This window comes from Sinocyclocheilus anshuiensis, unplaced genomic scaffold, assembly GCF_001515605.1.
Source record: "Sinocyclocheilus anshuiensis isolate Anshui unplaced genomic scaffold, SAMN03320099.WGS_v1.1 scaffold1237, whole genome shotgun sequence".
NCBI lineage: Eukaryota > Metazoa > Chordata > Actinopteri > Cypriniformes > Cyprinidae > Sinocyclocheilus > Sinocyclocheilus anshuiensis.
In genome coordinates this window covers 944,315-966,533 of record NW_015553581.1, presented here as the reverse complement: position 1 = coordinate 966,533, position 22,219 = coordinate 944,315, and the positions used below count along the sequence as shown (strand labels likewise).

Genomic DNA, 22,219 nt, shown 5'->3' with positions numbered 1-22,219 from the left:
AGTTGAATGCAGACATACTAGGAAGCAATCACCTGATAGATATGTGCGCATATTGTTCAAAAGTCGAATATAGAATAAATGCATTTGATTGGTAAACCAAATTCAGACTTTACGTTTCAATTTCCAAATGGTAATGCATGGAATTTACGGAAAAGCTCAACTAAATAACAGTGCTAATAAAGGGGGGCGTGGTGGCTTTGGCGATCGGCGCTCCAGTCAATCTACTCCACAGCCAATCACGGGCCCCCTCCTTGCTCGGGCCCCGGGCCCCGCCTAGCCCTATGGTTAAAACGGCCCTGTGTGTATTGCATTGTTGTTATTAACAGGCGGGATTCAATAGCTTCGTCATCTTGGCGGGCGGAGTGCCAACACTGAAGAGCAGGAAGGGTGCGCGCACCGGCAGCAAACAGCAGCACGCCAGTTTTATCACCATCAGCCACACGGGTACTGCCAATCAGCGTCGCGCAGGGGGATCGGCTGTCACTCACGCAGACTGACAGGGAGCTGGGCGGGGTTGCCGTGGTAGCAGCTGGAGGCTCGCGATGGCGTTTGAAAGGTACGGTGTCTGCTCCTCAGAGTCCAGCCTGTGGTCAAACCTGACGTACCGGTGACACTGAATGAAGCGGCTTCTAGAGTCTGTCCTGTGGGAAAGCGCAGGCAGTTCATGTGGAAATGAAGCACTGAGCTTCTTTTCAGTGTGGCATGTTACCTCTACTGTAAATAATGTGTCCGGTTAATCTGTGAGCATGAAAAGAGCTCAATTACAAGAGAGATGGATTTCTGCCTGATTTTAAACCGGTAAATAATACACTCATTTACTCACAGGAGCGTCTGACCCCAAACGCATTATTTCCACTCCAGTGCACTTTCGTCTTGACAGTAATGCCATACTAAATGATTACCATATTCATGCACCGTTGTATTTACATGTTACTCTGCTTACACAAATTACATAGAAGAATTCCCATCCCTGTTGCAAAATCCAACTTGGTTCGATAATAACCGGCTGAACTAGACCATCTTGAACCAGGAACAAACCAGCTACAAGTCTGTCATACCAGCTTGAAATGGGCAACCTGGTTTTTGAAACATGGTGGTTAGTAGAGTGTATAACTAGTATGAACGGGACAGTTCAAATTAAGTTAGAGAATATGTTGTAAATACCCCCCAACTACAGGCCTTCCAAGCAAATGGAAGAAACAAGCAGAGTTGTGTGCAGAACAATCTTTATTGGACACTTCTTTAACACTTTAAAAATAAATACATACAAAAGACATACACAACACTTCTAAAAATACACAAATCACAATGGCAGTAACAATCACATAACAATTCCTGATACTATGCAGTGGCCACCTACAACATCATACCTTACCATCAATATCAATATCCCATTGGATAACTCAGTGCTTGGGAGAACAGAACAAAACAGAGAAAAAAAAATACTTAAATTCAAACAAAAATCTTAAAATACACACATTCAAACCAAATCTGTGAATTATACCAAATAAATCACCCACACACAAAATAAACAACCCAAGCCCCAATTCACTCAATAAAGAAATTAACAAAATAAACTACAAATGAATACAATTCAATTAACCAAATAATTAATACAATACCAACTAATCCAAACACACACAACCACGCGACTGTTGAATCACGGTAGTGGTTGCGTACATCTTAAACACACACACAGGTGCACTTGAGGGAAGCCCACGAATCTCTCTGTAGCCCAGCACCAGGATACCCACTGATGAATCGCCTTGCAGCAGCAAAACAGCAACGGACAGATTTCTGCAGCACAATTGACTGGCCCCCGGTAATAATGGTGAACGACCCACCAATACTGCCTGGATCACGCCAAAGATGCGTTGATATGGTTGAACACCCTCAGGCCCACACACAAAATTAGGAAATTTCAGCCTTGTCTCGATCCACGCCGATTAATACGAGCTTATTAATCGAAACTTGTCGAAATTAAAGTGTAAATATCAACTTTGTAAAATTAAGTAAAACCTACTCAACTTTTCTGATACTGGTGTTCCCATCATGCACTGGGGCATGAATAATTAATAAGGTTGATTTTTTTTTTAGCTGTTTTCCAGATGTATTTACACTGTTTTATCATTGTTTTTGTTGTTAGATTTAGTAACTTGCGATTTTGTTACATCTGGAGTTCATTTTCTACTCAAAAAGACACATTCATACTCAAAACCGATCCACAGAATGTTACTGTCATTGTGTATTGTGTAAGTATTGAAGTCTCGGGTGAGTGCCGCATCACTTGTATCATACTTGTTTTCTTTGTTAAATTTACTTAACTTAGGTAAGTAGATTTTACTCGACAATAACAGGTAAATTGTACAGAGCGGCAGCAGTAAAATGTACTTCAAATGTGTTAAAATTATTATGAAGACTTTATGAAGTAAATCCTACGAGTTATTTTTTTCAGTGAATCATGTGAAGTGTGACCAATAGAAGACGGTATGACCTCTTAGTTGAATTTAAAAAAACAAACTTTAAAGCTGCTGGTTTGCAACGTTGCAGGAAAATTGAGTAGATTTTATATTTTTACATTTTTGATTTATTATTGTTTGTTATATGTTGAATTTATGTTTCTAAGAAATGCGCCTCAAGAGCGTTTTGTCATATCAAGACCGTTGCAGTGTCTGCAGAAATGCTCAGTCTAGTGTGACTGCTTTTAACTGCTGTATCTTTAAAGTGCGGTCACATTAGTGACAGTTTGCAGGCAAAAAAAAAGGTCCTTTGTCAATAGTGTGGCAATGTATAAAGCAAAGCTCACACAGAAGTCACTTTCAAACCAAGGCAGCTTTCTGCATATCCATGTTACCAATTTGAACCTGTTGCGAAATCTGCTGGACAAATATTTTCTGCTCTCACCCAAAACTCCTGATCATGTGGATTTCACCCGTGAAAATTTGCAGAGCAACAGTAAATGTGACTGCACTTTTATTGTTTTCCTTTTCTTTTCTTCATTGTTGATCTCATTTGAAAATTATCTGCTCTACCAGAAGAACAGTTGCGTGATGAGAGAAAGAGTCAATATAATGCATGAGTTTCTCTGGGAGAAGTGCTCGGCCCATAGCTGATTGAAAAAGCTCCCAATCTAAGCCACTGTCTATAGCCAGAATAAATCATTAATTGGATTGAAAGACCCTTACAAATAAACAAAGACATAACAGTGCTCCTCCACCATCTCCTCTGTTCTCCTGGCACCCAGATGGTTGTTTTCTGCCTTTGTTACAAAAGTTTCTGGCCTTAACTTAGGCGGAGGTCTGAAGGGAGTCAGATGGCTCACTTGGGATCAAACACACACTCATGTTGAATGAGTATAGAGCTAATGTGGATGCTTTCTTTCCATTAATTACCTCCAAGCATTCTTCTGTCTCCAGCTCCTCTGAGAAGCATTTGTTTCGCAAACAGTCATTATGGCTGTAATCAGCTATTTTCTCTCTAAAAACACTCATTGTTTTAAAGATGCTATGGTTAATATCAGCAGCAGAGTTTTTCCCTTTGTCTTTAAAGTAATCCTGAATCAAGTATAATTTCATGAATGAATATGTTCTAAGAGAACGCTTGACATTTTCCTCAGCTCACCCTGAACTTCAAACACATACAGTCCTCCAATCATCCACAGACTTAGACTGCCCCCTAGTGGCTGATACCTTAATGAGTGAACATCTGCTCTTGGCAGTATCTGGAAAAAAATTGCAAACAGCCTCCTGATTAATATTGTTAGAGAAAGTCTGTGCGCACTACTGTTCAGATGTCTGTTTTTATTTTTTGTATTATTTTTTTTTTTTTTTAGGAAGGATGCATTAATTTGATCACAAGTGAAAGCAATTTTTTTTATTTGATTTTATTTTTCAATGTTGCTGTTCTTTTTGGGGTGGAAAGTGTCATGCTTTCCACAAAAATATTAAGAATCATGTGACACTGAAGACTGGAGTAATGATGCTGAAAATTCAGCTTTGCATCCCAGGAATAAATTACATTTTAAAATATATTAAAATAGATATTTTATTTCTATATCAATTTTAATTATTTTAACTATTTTGAATTGTAATAATATTTCCCAATATTACTGGATTTTCATCAAATAAATGCAGCTTTAGTGAGCATAAGAGTCTTTCAAAAACATTTAAACATTTTTCCAACCCCAAACTTCTTAATGTATACAATATACTGGGGGGGGGGGATGGTGTAGAAACAATTTTCACTCAGATTTTGCTAGTAAATTGCTCAAATAATTAGAGAAATGCCAGTAACACATTAAGTTGAACTTGACATTTTGAAGTAGAAAGACTTTTATAGTATTATACTGTAAAACACTCCAATAATCTTTGTTTTATTTACAACAAATCTTCTTTTTTTTTTACACTTTACTTCTCAAAGGTCTTGGCCTGTTAGTCTACAAAACTAAAGCATTACATTAATAGAGAATGGCTAACATCTACTTACAGAGAAAGTGCTGTTGGTCCAGTGAACGACCTTTGTGAAGGTGGTTTACTTTTTATCACCTAATGTGATCTGAGATTGGACATCCATTCTGCCGTTTTCTGTCTATACATTGACATTCGCACTGCAGATGTACGATTGCAATCACGACCGAATGACAATTTGACTGAGATAGATGTATTTCCTTTCTCCATTCTGAGGCAGTCTAAATTGAATGTGTTAATAAGAAGAGATCTTATCTGCTTGAATTGCGCAGGGACGTGTAGGACGGTTCACGGACTCCTGACAGGAAGGCCCATTGTGTTCGGCCACACCACAAGATGTGATGAGATCGTATCCACTCCTGTGTACAGCGCTGGTGAACTCTGAATGAGTGTCAGGAGTGTGTTCTGTGTTATCTCTGACAGACTACTTTTTCTGCAGGGAGAGGATGTGAGGTTAGGTGTATGTGTAGCAGCAGAAATGGAGAACAAACATCTGAGCTGACCGTTTTCTTCATGTGAGGGAATATGGATTTGATCTTGACAGACTTCATGTTCATGTCTGTTTCGGTTAGACCACAAAGGCAGATAAAAGACAAGGCACCAGGGCAGACAGGGATGCTTTCACTTTTTCTGGCTGGGTTTATTGATCATTGGACATCATGCAGAGCTCAACGTCTTAGGTTGTTTAGAGAGCGGCCTTTCTGAGAGGCGGGGGCAGATTCTGGCTTTTTGCTTCTAGAAACCACAAATGCTCCAGCAGGACTCCCCAATGCGAAGCTCTGTCTGGATCAAGGCTGTACACACACATTCTTCCATCCTGCTGTTATAAGACCACAAACACTTCTATCGCATGTCCATCTTCTCAAAGGAGCATAGGTGCATTCACGCCATGTGGAAATTACCAGGATTATGAGATTCGGACTTGCAAAAAGCATTCACATCCTCGTAGAACAATTTTTTCAGATATCTAGCTTGTACCACCTGATTGCTGAAACGTCATGCAGAAACACAAAATGGAGTTAAGAAGTTATCTCATAATATTTCTGTAATATTAAACATATATAATACAGTTTAATGTAGCTACAGCACAGAGTTGAAAAATGATCTAATTTACCGCTAAATAAACGACCTTTATTTATAAGACATTTGTATACTGTTACTTATTTTATTGTGCTTTTGTTGATTGATTACATTGATTGCACTGATTAATTTTAGCATTAATAGTGTTGCAACAGAAACACATAAAAAAAATTGAAGCCATATCATTCCAAGAACATCAACAGCTCTGAGTAGAATGTTTTGGTTGTCAACTTTATGGTAATTATGACATGCCATAACCATGGAACACCTTGTATTGGTGAGTCAGCTTTAAGTATGACAATTTAGCTGCCATACATTCTCTAACAGTGGCTCTCAAACTTTTTAAGCCAAGTAACATTTAATAAAACAAGACTGTTATTTTACCATATCAATTATCAGCCAATATTAAAGTTGTTTTTTGTTTGTGTGTGTGTGTGTGTGTGTACATGTTTTTCTATACTGATGGGGACTTAAACCTGAATACACACCAACTCATGGGGACTAAATTGAGGTCCCCGTGGGTACAGAAGCTTATGAATCATACAGAATGAGTTTTTTTGAGATTGTAAAAATGCACATACCCCTCACACAAGTTTTCTTTGAGGGGTAGGTTTAGGTGTATGTAGGGTGATAGAAAATACAGTTTGTACAGTATAAAAACCATTACGCCTATGGAGAGTCCCCACAAGGATAGTGAACCAGACTTTGTTTGTGTGTGTGTGTGTGTGTGTGTACATGTTTGTGTCAATTGATATTATATTGTATAGTATTTATTTATATTTACCTTTTTCACATCTAATAAGTTCATGATTTTAGTTTTTTAGTGTACTATTTTTACCTTCTTTTTTTTTTTTGACAAAATATTATAGAATTTTAACACTTGGACGTTTATCAGTTAGTGGCCATAATGTGAAAATAATTATTTGCTTATTGATATCGACCAGAATTTTTAAATGATGCCATATTTCTTCCCACTTTTCAGTCACCTCAATCTAAATCGCCTGCTTTCTTTTCAGTGAACAGAACAATACTTTCAGCACATATTCACATCTGGTTTTGCAGATGTAGGAATGTGGTCTATGCATTAGAGACTTCCATGCACAAATAAAATGTAAAATTAATAAAGGTCAGAAATTAGAAAATAAACCCACAAAACACGAACCTAAAACACTAAATTGTATTGTTAATTTCTAGAATCATGATGCATACCACTTCATGTGCCACAGATTGAGAACCACTGCTTTAATACATTAATCAAATGACCATATATGAAATCAGTGGCTCCTCATCTCTGTTTAGGCACACCTGTATGTGCAGTGATTGGGTGGCAGGCCAACGGGGACCTGTTGTTAGACATCTGAATAATTTAAAAACAGTCCATGAAAGACTCTGTTGTACCAATGACTACGGCTGAGGTGAGAATTAGAGATATATATACAGTAGATGTGATGGCGAAGGAGAAAAAAATGATTTTGGAATAGATGGAGTGATTGAGATTGAATAAACCTGATCCCCTTTTGTGTCCTGCACAGATTCAAAAATACCAATCATTTCCCTGGGTGGCTCAAGTCATTCTCCCCACCGGACTCCCTAGGATTAAATTGATTTTTACCTCCTTTTTTCACCCTCCCTTCTCCCTAAAATTGCAATTTGCTGGTTCAGATGGATTACAAAGAGGAAAATCACTGGAGAGAGACAGGATCCATGCTTTCCCGCTAGGCACAGCAATAAGAACTGGAGCGCACAACAAAGAGTTGAGCGAAATGAGCTGCGTGATGGACAGCACACACTCGCTCACGGGACAAAAGCCTTCATAATGACCAGTTGACAGGCAGACGGCCATTACCACACACACAATGCCATGATAAGATAAAACAGATCTGTAACTGTCCTGTCATAGAAACCAGACCATTGTGGGCTGGAAATGATAAGATTTCTTCTCCCGCTACCCTCCACTCATCCTCACCCTCAACACCCACACACGAACGCAGTTTTTATTTTTTTTCCCCCCTGTTTTTCACCCTTCTTTTGTTTGGCTTGGGAAAGGCAGCTGCTCTTCTTTTCTCCTTCCTCCCATGTGGGAAAACAAAGAGCGAGGATTGAAATAGCGCACAAAAATAGAAATGGGCCTTAAACTGCTTTTATAAAAAGAGACAAAGCTGAAAAGAATGTCCTTATTCATTATGATTACAGTATAATTCAAGATTGACTGACCATCTCCCAACTTTTCACGCTCCTTCTGGTTTTATCCTCTTTTGTGAGCTCTCAATGACAAACACACTAAAACACACCAACAGAGTCATTTCTCCATATTCATGTGATATCTGAATACTGTTGGCATCTTTGAGTATTTAGTTGAGTATTCCAACAAGACACTGTTTTATAAAGAGAATTAAAAAAAACATCTGGACACACATAATCGTCCAAGAAAGACAGGCGGTCGTTGTCTGCCATCTTGGAAAGGTTCAGCTGCATATGCCTTCAGACTACTACTGTCAAAGCCCTGGCCTGACCCATCGCTTGATGAGTACCCTACTGGCTTTTTAACTACCTGCACTCTTCGGTGGCCTGTAGTGTCTGTGCTTTATGGTAAAAATTAAATTAAAAGTTCTATTCTATTTAAAGTTCTCTCTGATTCCGGATAAGTAGCCAGACACTGTCCACAAAGCTTCTACTTCTTGCCTCCTCTACTTAATCCAGGTCCAAATCAAGACAGGTGGCACATTCAAGTTTTGATTGGAATGAATGATGGCACAATGCTTTTTCGCAATGCACCCTGGTCAATAGTTAACTTTAACTCTTTAGGTGCTAAATTAAGCATGCACCACCTAAATTAAGCATGCACTGGCTTTAAACACCATTTAAAACCATGGAGTGGGCCTACGAAGCCTAGTTCCATAATATGAACAGCTCACATGTTCTCCACCACCAGTTCCAATGGATTCCTCGCATAAGCATGAACGTCATACTCAGAGATGGTCTTATGTTTGGAGATACCATTGGAGAAAGCATATCAACCAACTTGAATCGCATGTTTCTTGATTGACGTCATTGAATATTGTTGTGTGACAGTTAATCACTGTTTCGGATACCACTGAAATGAATGAGAAGTGCTGTGAAACCTACCTGTCGCAAAAACATTTTCTGTGTAAACTCTAAAAATAGACTAATTCAAAATGAATGTTTGATGGCAAACATGTTGAAGATAAGCAATATGCTGTTGATTCATTAAATGATAGGCCTCAGCTGTTTTCCCACAAAAGCAGTTTATTCAATGTAATGAAACCTCTCCTCCATTGATGTCCTTTCCAAAAAAAAACAAGGCCTTTCGTCTTCTTCTCTGTGTACTGAAGTGTTATGCTTTTTTTTGTGGCTAACCTTGGAGACTTGCCTTAAAGCTGCTTAAAGCATTCACTGCTTCTCAGCTGTTTATAATTGATTACTATTACTAAACTATTACTTTCTATCACATTCAGGTTACAGATAATATTATTGTCAGATGTTTGTACCAAGTCATTCTATGTTATTCAACTAAATAAATTAAGCAAAATATATGTTGAAATAAAAAAATAAAAATTTAAATAAGTGTAGAATACCCAGGAGGCCACTAAAGCTTTAGCTGTATTAATAATATTTATCCACAAGGGGGCGATACACACTATGAAATAAGCGTGGAGCTGCAAGTATCACTGTTACATTTATTGACCACAGGCTGATGTTTTCAGGATGTTTTCTAAGAGCAAATACAGTGTAAAAGAAACTACTGATGAGATTGTGATTGAAATCATTTATTGACCAAGACAGTGATAATAGAGATTATCAATGTGTTGGTTATTTTGAATGTTATGGGCAATAATTGTCAAGTAGGCCAGTGTTATGAATTGATACTGTTTTTGTCTGTTGTGTTGAGTCTCCAGTCCAGTCCAGTCATGTCTAAAGTGTCTTTCTCTGTTCTAGATATCTTCTTTTGTGTTCAGCAGAAGGAAAATAATTCATACAGGTTTGGAACAACAGGTTGATTAAATGATGACAGAATTTTTATTTTTGGGTGAACAATCCAAGGCCAATCAGAATGATATCTTGCCTTTCTTCATAATGCATAAAGTTATATTAACACATAAGATATATTAATACATCATCAGACTGTAGAAATGAAAATAAAAAAAATGACGACTTGAATAAGTTGTATTTTTATTTATTTTTTATTTATTTTATTTTTTCTCACCACCTAACAACACTCTGGCAACCCACAACAAATTGTTATTATAGTTTTGAGCTTCTGATGATGTTTAGTTTTTATGTTGTCAATTATTATTTCAGTTTAATTTTAGGTTGTTGTTGTTTTTTTACTATATTTTATAGGTTTTTTTCAGTATGTTTAATTTTTAGTTTACTTTTAGTAAGGCTTTGTTTAAAAAAAAGTTACATATTTTGTTTTGACAAGAACAGAAGAAATGTACATTTCAATACTTTCAAAATCTGTGATTAGTGTTGATTAACTCTGAAAACTGAAACTCTGAACTCTGAAAACACATCCAATTAATTGATTAAATATTTTAATTGACTGATCATAAATTGAAAGCAAAACTTTTCAGATTTCATATTCCTTAGTTTCACAGCAAAATAATTTACTAACTTCAGTTGACAGCTATTATATACTGTTTGTCTATTCAACTTACCCGTACACACAAGACCGTGATCTTTTGCCAGGAACATCAGGTCAATCTGCTGCTGTCCAGAATCATGTGGTTTGTCTTCATCTGGCATCTCAGCTGAGACCTGTCCACTATGAGTGACCCTACAGTAGTTGTGAAGTACCAGTGGCGTAGCTCTCAGCATCACTGATGCACACAAGCCCTCACAGCACGTCAAGCTGCAAGCCGTGTGAGGGACCCTAACCTACCTACTCAACTGTTTAAAACAACCGCATGTCAACCAGCCAATCAAAACATCCTAACAACCACATAGCGACGCATGAAAAACCAAACCGAGGAGTCCAACAACCACAACGCAACACACAAACAACCATTCAGAAAACCTTGGCAAACACAAGTCAATACACAGGAAACCACCAAAAACATCCCGACAACCACATAGTGAAGTGATAAAAAACACTGACAATCACCAAAAACATCCTAAAAATCACACAGCAATGTGATGAAAATTTGCGTTAGAAAATAAAACTTACTTTACAAACTATAAACTCTACTCTACAAAATAAAACGTACTCTATAACTATGTATTTACATATGTAGGTCCTGCTGTGTGATATACAGTACATATCTGAATGAGCAAATAAAGAGTCCAGCCAGTTATTGAAAATGTGTTCTAGAAAAATGCTAGAAATTTCTAGAAAATGGGTTCTAGCAACAAAAAAAAAAAAATAGGCAGTTGGTTCAATTGAATGATTTGACATAAAAGAAATGAAATACTGTTTTGTTATGTGGTTCAGAGAATAAAACTCTTCTTAAAGGTAAAAGAAAATGCCCCCGAAAATAATGTAAAGGGATAGTTCACCTTCAGTTGCTGGTCCCCATTGACTTGCATAGTATTTTTTTTCCATACTATGGAAGTCAATGGGGACCAGCAACTGAAAGGGTGAACTATCCCTTTAAAAGGCTAAAATCTGGCCCCTTAATAAAAATAAACGAATAAAACATAAAAACGTAATTCTCCACAGCATAAAATAGCCAAAGGATTTGTATTACCATACATGACCAGTAGAGGACAGCAGCTTTCAACATTTGCCCTGTTACCTGGGAAGGTGGGAGCTGCTCAACATGTTGTTGTTTTTTTTGTTTTTTTTTAAGATGATCAGTAATTTTTATTTATTTATTTTTGTCAAGGATTAAATTATTTAATTTGTTTCCAATAATTAAAAATACATGCAGTTGTGCTTAGGCCCTTTAATTGGTTTGAAACAGATTTACATAACCTAAAATATCTAAAAACATGGTGATGATGAATATTTGTTGATAAACAGCTATATGTAAAGGAAGTTTTGAAACAAGTCAAGCATGTATGCGGGAGTTTTCTTATGCTTGTGAAGTCGGATTGCCCCTCCCTTGCCAGTTTTCTCTGCCCCTTGTTGTTGTGGGCCAGCTGGATGGGTGAGCAGCCCCCAAAACCTCTCAGAGAAGTCAAAGCCTTTGGTTCACATAAGCCAAGAAGTATCGAACTTTTACAAAGGAAATGTGGGACAAAACCCAACTATGCTAAACTCTTCTGTGGCTCAAGACTTTGTTTCCACCCTTCATTCTCTGCCTCTTTTTTTTTCTTACTTTCACCCCCGTTTTTGAAATTCCCTGTTTCGATTCATTTATTTACTCTCTCTCTTATCATCCTCGTTCTTTAAGTGTACATTGTTCATTTGATCTCTTCCTGAAGTTGGTGGTGTGTTTGTATGTGCTTCATTATCAGAGACGAGTAACAGATTTGCATTTGGAGGCACATGAAAGCCATCCTGGGAGAAAAGTGAGCTTTTGTGTGGCAGAGAGAGATTGAGAGGGGTAATAGGGGAGGTCACCAACCCTGCCAGTCACGATTAGGGGGCATTAGGGACTTTTAGCCGAGTTAACACGCTGGTACAAGGGCCTTTTTGTCCGCAGCTCTCTCTGCCCCCATGCCATGGATAAAAATCAGCTCTCTCACCATCCATTTCTACGCCCCCAGCTCAACATAGAGGAAGAGAGTTTTTGCTTTTGCCCTAGGCATTTTCTTGTATTGTTTTGATTTCGTTTCTTCTTTTTTTGCAACCCTTCACCTTTTCTTTCCTCATTTGATTCCAAGTGCACAGTCAAAACGGCCATGAATGTAAATTAATCTGATTGAGGATCTTTCTCAGCTCCCAGGACAGACTAGTGTGTTCACTCTTTAGATACACTATGCTGTGGATCCTGGCTCAGACTTCATCCTTTTGGCTTTTTTTTTTTCCTGTTGTTGTTGTGGATTTCCCAGTTTTGGGAAGCTGTTACATTTTGGTATATTGAACTGAAGTCACGTAGTTATGCATGACTCAGGATGTTAAAGTTTATTGTCTGTGTGATTAAAGGGAAGATGCTCTGCACACACTCATTAATAGGAAAACACAGCAGTGAAATGCATTCTCAGTTTGTGCCTCCTTCACAGAGCCTTGGGGATGTACATGCAATTAAAGGGATAGTTAAGCAAAAATCTTACTGTTTCAAAGTTTGGGGTCAGTAAGCTTGTTTTTTGTTTTGGCTAAAAACATTTAGAATGTTTGTAGAGATTTATTTTGAGCTTTTTATTTTATTAAAGAATCATGAAAAAAAGGTACCATGGTTTCCACAAAAACATTAAGCAGCACACCTGAAATTAATTGACATTAATAAGAAATAAGCACCAAATCAGCCTATTAGAATGATTTCTGAAGGATCATTTGAGCAAATCCTGTCACAAAGCAATAACATTTGCCAGTTGAGCCAGCACAAGTTGATGCATTCACATGTTCTCTGTATTTTTGCCATTATAATATTCTAGTGAACCAGCTTTCTGCGAAGGAGAGCTGGAGAACCCTGGCCATCACAGTCTGTGTTTACGTCCTCCTTAAGTTCTTGCAGGGAGGAGGGGTAGGTGAGGGTTGACATTCAAAGTGATATTGTAAGGATGCTTTTAAACACTACATCTTGTTTTATTCTGTACAAACCATTAACTGTCTTTCTCCCCTCAGGGACATCAGGGTTTGTCAGTAACTTGCGCAGCTTCCCGTGGACTTATGTCCAGCAGTACACCAGCCGCGTGGTGCAGGTCCGTCTTTTCGCTCACCTGCATGACCTCTCTCTACGCTGGCACTGGAGATGTCCTGCGCAGCATTGACCGTGGAACCTCTTCAGTCAACAACTTGTTAAGGTCTGATGATTTCCTTCAGTTTTAGTATTACCATACTTGGTGTTTTATAGAACACGGTTCGATATGGTATGCAGTAAAATGGTTGACAACTCTATTTTTTTCATGTTTAAATGTTCATTGATTTCTTTTACAGCTATATTGTGTTCAGCATTGTACCCACTATTGCTGACATCGTCATTGCCATCATCTATTTTGTGACATACTTCAGTGCCTGGTTCAGCCTCATTGTCTTCATTTGCATGTTTCTCTACCTTAGTAAGTGCAGCACAAACACACTTGTTATCATTTTATGGATGCTGGTAGATTAAAATATTAACAGTTAAAATCAGGATATTTTTGTTGTTTATGTGATTAATCACACATTTTTGAAAGTTATTGTTAGTACACTACCGTTGAAGTTTGTAGTTCTTTAATGCATTTGAAACTTTCACTTATGTTCGCCAAGGCTGCATTTATTTGATCAGAAATACAGTAAAAACAGTACAATTGTGAAATATTATTTCAATTTAAAGTAACTCTTTTCTATTTTAATGTATTTTAATTGTAATTTATTCCTGTGGTGGCAAAGCTGAATTTTTAGCATCATTACTGCAGTCTTCAGTGTTACATGATCCTTCAGAAATCAGTTTAACATGCTGATTTGCTGCTCAAGCAACATTTATTATTAATATCAGTGTTAAAAACAGTTGTGCTGCTTAATATTTTTGTGGAAACTGTTTTGAAATCTTTTGTAACATTATGAATGTCTTTACTGTCATTTTGATCAATTGAATTTGTGCTTTCAAAATAAAAGTCTTAAATAAATCTTACTGATCCCAAACTTTTTGAAGGGTAGTGTATATCAGTACACAGAAGTGTTCTCAATAATGTTGCAAAGTCATCATTTTTAAATTGTTACTGCATGTTTTTATAGGATATGACAGTCAACAGGCACATTTTCATGTCTAGTTCAATTTGGCATTTGTTTTCAGCTCTCACCATCATCATCACTGAATGGAGGACCAAGTACAGGCGGGAAATGAACACACAGACAGGACAACATTTCCAAGTCAAAAGCAGTGGACTCTCTTCTCAACTTTGAAACCGTAAGTGACCAAATGCCATAGCAAAGTTGCCCTAGGTTGGCCATGGAGTGTTGTTAACAGTATTAGCATTGAAATATTACAAAATTTGTCTCTGCGTTCAAATGAAGTACTATAATTCAGAGGGTTTTGAAGTCAGGCGCTTTGAGGATGCTATCCTGAAATATCAGGTAATGGCAATCACTTAGATACTTGGACTTTATGAGCTGTTGAGTGGAGAGATGCTCAGTTGGATTCTCTTTCTGCTCAGGCATGTGAATGGAAGACCAATGCTTCCCTGGCTCTCCTGAACCAAATCCAGAACCTGATTATTGGATTGGGGCTGTTGGCTGGGTCCTTGCTTTGTGCATACTATGTTACAGTGGACAAGTTTAAAGTACAGTAATCACTGCTCATACTATTTGGAAATCTAGTTTTTATTGGTCTTGAGCATCATTTTTGTTGTTCATGCACTGTTGTTATAATAGGTTGGTGACTATGTTCTCTTTGGAACCTACATTATCCAGCTCTACACTCCACTCAACTGGTTTGGTACATATTATAGGTGAGATTAGAAAAGGAATATCTGGGGCCAGATTCACAAATCTTCTTAACAAAAAAAGTTATGAATAAATTCTACGTTTGTCAGATTGTTCCTTAGTGCAGTTCTTGAAAAATTCTTAAGTTCTCAAATGTTTTCTTAAGAACATGGTATTATTTGATTGTACAGCAGTTCTTGCTGAAGACTTGCTGATCAGCTTGATCTAAAATGCCTGTATGTGTGCTTATCCCTAGTAATAGTAAGATATAGCTAGTGTTCTGTTGTAATGCTTAGTATTTTTAATACAAAAAAAAAAAGTACATTCATTAAAATTCTTATCTTTGGGGATTTAAGATAAGTTGGAGGTTATACTAACTTTAGGAAGTTATTTGCGATGATTTTTAAGAACATTCTTTTCACAAATTCAAATTCTTCTCAAATTTTGTTTTAAAAGATTTAACAACATTTTTAGGAAATGTTTTGAAAATACAAAATATTCATAACTTTATTGAAGAATAAAATAGAAGTTAATCAGAATTTCACTTTTAAGAATGCTTTGTGAATCCAGCATCTGAATTTTAGTTTTCATTTATTTATTTTCTTGCTCATATATTTACCATTTTGGCAATTACCAAACATTTCTGTTTGTTTCTCAGAATGATCCAAAGTGCATTTGTTGACATGGAGAGCATGTTTGATCTGCTAACAGAGGAAAAAGAGGTGAGTGGGTCATTTTGTTGTCAAGTCAAATTTAAATTGATTTCAAATACTACTTTTACTAGTCAGCAGGTTTGTACAGAACATGTACTTGACTAGTCAATTCCTAGAAGCCACATTGTGGCACCTCTGGGCATGCCTGCATTGGTCTTGTTGATTTATTGTCATGACCTCCTGCACTGACTCAAGTTGCCCCCGTCCTTTGGGAACCCTCTCCCCAAAGTCACACAACCAACAGCCGGTCATTCCTTGACGCTCCCAGTCCCTTTAGATTCGATTCATATGCAAATAATCTTTCTAAAACCCTTATTTGATCTTCACATTTCTTTTTATATATTTGCAAAAGCAGTTGGAGCTAATTTGCAAACTGATTCTTGAACTTGACCAGAAAGAGGCCACAGTATTTTTGCCATGGTTTCAGTTTTAATGCATTCTTCAGGTTCACTGACAAATCACTGTCAGCCCAGTGCCCTGCTTGTCTAAGTGTGTCCTGTGATGGATGCCAAAATTGCCCTTTCTAATTCCCAGATTCCCCTCTGCTGTAGGTAAAGGATGATGTGAATGCGGAAGACCTGTTGTTCACAGAAGGAAGGGTTGATTTCCAGAACGTGTGCTTTAGTTACACTGCTGGGTGAGTCATGCTAATGTCATTGAGGGGACATGTTCGATAAGAACTTTTTTGTTGTTTATGTATCAGCTTGGTGGTACTGAGAAACAGTGCTTTTGACATCTATATGTTTTAGAGTTAGCGTCTTTGAATGTTTATTTCCTGTTTTTTGTCTACAGGAAATAAATTCTCAGTGAAGTCTCATTTACAGTGATGCCTGGTCAGACAGTTGCACTGGTAAAGTAACGTCTGAATTGTTCATTTGTGAATATAGTGTGCTAAAACTAAAACATCTAGAATAAGAAAGTGTGTAAAGGTGCAAGACGTTTACCCATGCTAATGTCTTATTTAACAGGTTGGTTCGTCCAGATCAGGAAAAAGCACCGTCATCCGCTTGCTTTTCCGTTTTTATGACGTGCAGGGACATCTCTAAGGTCAGGAAACATGACAACAGAGGCACTTTTATGATCAGATGGTAAAGCTTCTATATAATTAGAAAGCTTCTAATTTTCTATAGAAAATCGTATAAAATTACCAAAGCAGAATCTGTAAGATTTTAGAGAAATTCTTGGATTTAAGGTTAGAAAAATAGTTCAAATTTAGCATTAGTTAACATTCCAAACCCAAAAGACTTCTGTTCATCTTCAAAACACAAATGAAGATATTAGGAATATTCTCATAATTTTTGTCCATGTATTGAAATTTAATGTAATTAACATTTTCAAGCTTCCAAAAGTTTATCATTCTTAAAAAGTCTTAAAAAGGTCTTAAAAGGTCTTAATTCAACCTTCCACAATTTAAAGGTCTTCAATCAGAGCAGAGAGTCTTAAATGCAAAGGCATGGCATTAAGTTGCATGCACTGCAAAAAAGAAAAAAAAGAAAGAAAACATATACTGAGTAGTGTATTCAAGTACAATCCTTAAATCAAGATGCATTTACTTGAGATGCAAAATTAAGATATGAAGTCAAAAGTCTTAAAAAGGTCTTAAAAGGTCTTAATTCAACCTTCCACAATTTAAAGGTCTTCAATCAGAGCAGAGAGTCTTAAATGCAAAGGCATGGCATTAAGTTGCATGCACTGCAAAAAAGAAAAAAAAAGAAAACATATACTGAGTAGTGTATTCAAGTACAATCCTTAAATCAAGATGCATTTACTTGAGATGCAAAATTAAGATATGAAGTTTTGTTTTCTGAGAAATTGACCAAAATTAAGTGAGTTTGTGTAAAACGAACAAATATCTGTCAGTGGTTTATGAAAATTAATTTAATTTAAAGAACAGTTTAAGAAGAACATGTGAACAGAAGGTACAGTAAAAGTTATTTCCATGTTCTAGTGTTTCGAGCAGAGCTATTCAAGCCTTAAGGTTTTTTTGTTTGTTTGTTTTTGTAAAAGGAATAAAGTAATGGAGATCTATTGGAATTGCAGAAACCCTGAGAAAGACATTGTAAAATTAATCTATAATCTATAAATTCACCTTTGCATCACAGGTCACACTGTCGCTTATATTCCTCTTCCTGTTTTTAAAATGAACATCATTTTATGCATAAGAGAAGCTGCATATTTTATAGGTCTAGACTGCAGCTATAAAAAAAAAACATTTTAAGATTATACCAGATATATCTCTCTCGGTTGAAAACCTCTAATGTAGGGTTTGAATAGTGACAGGGCTGGTGTGTCTGACTGACTGAAGAGGACAAAGAGCTTGCATTAAAATGTGAAAAATTAATTTCCTACCGAGCTTACATCGGACAGTCTGCTTGTGAAGAGATTGTCCATGAGTTTTAGTCTCAATTTAATCTCAAAGTACTCTTTATATTGCTGTAGTAGCATTGATAATGAATAATGTTGTTATTGGTGTCTTACATATACAGGCTAAGTCTTTTCAAGCAAAGTGTGAAACTGTTATATCTTCTAAATCTATGAGACTTAAATGCTCTTTTCTCACACAAACGTGACTGTTCAGTTTACCTCTCTGAAAAGCCATGGGAATACACATGCTCAGTGATTGTACAGCATAGAGCAGTGTGTAACAATAGCCTGTTTGAGGTGATGTTATACCAGACCGTACTGTCACACTGTTAACTACAATGCAGTGACACCAGTGATGTAAGATGCAACCATAGATCATATAACATCCACTACACATGACAAGGTTCTAGGAATATGATTTACTATTCCCTCTTATTTCCAAGTAAACCTGCCCCCTGTGAATTAATCAGTGAGAGAGACGTAAATAATGAACATGTAGCTGTAAGCTGCTTTTACTCCAGTGTCCTGAGGGAGACGGTGGCCTCTTGCACAGTGCTGGTCTCTGCTCAGAGCTGCTAGATTCTTGGACTGCTGGTCTGATCCAGGACAGAAGGTTGTTACCTTTGCTCACAGACCTATGTAGCATGGCTTAGCTCCCACGCATATATTAAGCAAATCTTTAAAAATGTAAAAAACTGGAATATTTGTTTATAATAAGATGCACATATATATATATATAGTTTTTCTTTTGTTTTGGTGCTCTAATAGAGACACAGTACCTCAATCGTAGTTCAATTCATGGTTTATGCAACCTCCTGTGTATTTCTCCTCTTGAGAGAGTTGAGATAATCGATTGGCTGAGAGATGGATGCTGTGGTTTGTCATTTAAATGGAGGAAGCACTGCTGACAAGCTGTGCTGGCAGAGAGAAGAGGAGATGGAAAGGGAGGACAAGTAAATAGTTGTATCTCTCTCATCCTCTCCTACACACGCATTCACAGCCTCTCCAGTATCATGTCAAATCTATGAGAACCACAGCCCAGCATTCAATCAACTGCCTTCACACTTGCACACGATGGCTACACATTCCTGCTGCGTTAATGTGTTTGGAGCGCAGCAGGAAGCATGAGGTAGGTCAGCGTGCCAGTACACTCATAGGGAGTGAGCGCTTTCTCACAGTACAGGCATGAGGGGAGATTTACTTTTATAGAGCAGCTGTCATCAGTTCAGCATCTCATCCCTCTCACTACTGCCCAGATCGAACTCATTAAACTCACTGAAACATTTGGACTCCTAAAGCATGAGCTGGCAAATGAATTGATCTTTCACCAAGTATTGCACTATATGAAGTATGTTGCGTGAAATTACATAACTATCCATGAATGCGAAATATTTATTAGACTGAGATGCACTCTTTGATTCTTGGGACTTCTTCAGTCAGGCCTCAAAAATCAATGTTTTTTTTTTTTTTAGGTGCTTTGAAATCTGTTTAAAATCTGATTTTTCCTAATGCAACTCACTCTGAACATTCAGATTTGATGTGGGGTTTATGTCGTTCATTGTGAAAGGAGTCGTTAGGTCAGGTGTTGCAACAAGAACACTTGACAAAATGTTTACTGCTGAAGTCTCACGCATAGTGAACCAAGTTTGCGTCGTTACTATGATAGTCAATGTTTACAAAGGCGACTGCAGCCTGAACAGAAAAATTGTTTAATGTAAAGGACTAAAAAGTGCTTTTTTTGCCCCAAAACCATTTTAATAGAGTTGTGGAAATCAGAAAGACTGAACGGTAAATGAAAATAAAATTCACTAAACAAGTCTTTTGCAGGGTTGGATATTCTCTGATCCTGATGCGTTTACAATTTTCTAAAGAGGAGAGCAATGAGAGAGGGAAAAGCACTAGGGAGAAGGAAACCGAGATGCTGGATGGACAGAGACACTTTCCAAGAGCGACAGCAGGAGTATAAGAGCGGTGGAATGTGACAGAAAGACGAGAAAAAAAAGGTGACCAGACAGAGGAGAGGAAGTGAGCGAGGCGTTTGAATCAATGTCAAATGTGTTCGTTCTTCTCATAAAACACTAATACAAAATAATTCCACACTAACAACTAGCAGGCGCACACATGCACACATGTCCTTTATCAAACACTATCGTGATCGTGTGGACTAGACGTGAAATGATTCTTGGAAAAAAATAGTTCAGTATATTTGTACCATGTTTCATCTCATGATGACTAACAAATCCTCTGAAAACAAAAATATTAAATGTGGATACATTTTTCAGATGTCCATTTGTAGCAATTAGCACTGAATCACCGCATAATTAGAGAGGATGAGACTACAGGACAGGTGGATGTACGGCATATATATGCAAATTCATTCTCTGCCAGCAGGAGGCGCTTAAAGCGGGTCACGACGAGGCGTTCCCCATAGCGACCCCTAGAGGATGCAGTTCGAAGTTCCCATGAAAGGGAAATAGAGGTTTCCCCGGTAACGCTGTACACAAAACAGCGCTCCGCTCACAAACGCTGCTTTATCAGACATTACATGCTAAATGAAATGAAAATGACATCCAAAATTTTCTGAAGACAGTCAGTTTCCTTCATAAATACAGTGATATAAAAACACCCGCACCGGGTTTCGATTTTGAAACGTGCAGTGCTCATGTTTATTCAACGAAGTCAAAGCCTTTTGGAAAATCTATTTGTAGCGGTCAGTTTGATATTGTGGCGGGCCGCCACAAATAAATCAATGTATGGGCAACACTGATTTATTACAACAAAGAAAGATGTAAATACAAATGTGAGTATATACTAGCAGTCAGACTGTGAAAGCATTTATAGAGGTTTGAGCGCTTTTCAAATGTGACAATATATATTCAGTTAATAAGTTTATATTTTTATAAATACATATGGATGTATTATAATCACATGTACTGTATATCAAACGAACATATGGTAATTTATATTAAATTTAGATTACTGTTTAAACATTTGGAGTTGGTAAGAAGTCTCTTATGCTCACCAAGGCTGCATTTATTTGATCAAACATACAGTAAAATATGTATGTAAAAATACAGTAATATTGTGAGCTAATTCTAAAATGTAATTAGCATTTCCATTTTAATATATTTTAAAATGTCATTTATTCCTGTGATGGCAAAGCAGTCTTTAGTTACTCCAGTCTTCAGTCTCACATGATCCTTCAGAAATCATTCTAATATGCTGATTTGATGCTCAAGAAACATTTCTTAATATTATCAATGTTGAAAACACTTGTGCAGCTTGATATTTTTGTGGAAACTTTTTTCAGGATTCTTTGATGAACAGAAAGTTCAAAAGGAAGGCATTTGATTTAAAACTTTTGTAACATTATAAATGTATTTAAATTCATTTTTGATCAACTTAATGCATTCTTGCTGAACAAAAGTATTTTAAGAAACCTTACTGACCTCAAACTTTTGAACTGTAGTGTATTTGAAGGAGTATATTATGTAATCAAACCTTAAACTTCTCTAATATGCATGACGCAAGTGTCGCCTGTGTTTGATGACGTTGCAGGGTGTTCCAAATGAATGCATTTTATCAAGTGAAGTGAACTTCAACAGATATCCTGTGTTCAGGGCGTAGGGAGCAGTGAACACTGCATAAGGAATCTGTCAACTGGAGTTCGGCTCCAGTCTATGCTGCAATGACGTCAATAAGAAGTTCTACTCCCAAATGAATTATTAGTGATTGTTACTTAATTACTTGCCACTGTGTCATCAGCAGTGTTGAGGAAAGTTACTTTTAAAAGTAATGCATTACAATATTGCGTTACTCCATAAAAAACGTAACTAATTACGTTACTTAGTTACTTTTTATGGAAAGTAATCCGTTACGTTACTTGTGCGTTACTTTTTAAATCTGGGCAGGGCTTGCTTGTTTGCTTTTAATATAAAAAGTTATATTTTTGGCAAATGTAAAAGCCCTTTCACACCAAAAGCTTCAGGCTGAAGGAAATGTAAATTCACCGTCTGTACAGTAGAACACAGAAGAAGAAAGTTCAACATTCTTCAGCAATAAAAAAAGAAGAAGAAATGTTAGTTTGTGTAATTTTTGCTTATTAGTATGTTTGAATTGGATCCCCG

General features: G+C 37.0%; 2 pseudogenes; one reads left to right on the top strand and one right to left on the bottom strand.

Moving 5' to 3' along the window:
- Positions 1 to 16,774, top strand: part of LOC107668358 (ATP-binding cassette sub-family B member 6, mitochondrial-like) — a 23,730-nt pseudogene extending 6,956 nt beyond the window's left edge.
- A 205-nt stretch (positions 16,775 to 16,979) lies between these two features.
- LOC107668357 (ATP-binding cassette sub-family B member 6, mitochondrial-like) overlaps positions 16,980 to 22,219 on the bottom strand; it is a 9,036-nt pseudogene continuing 3,796 nt past the window's right edge.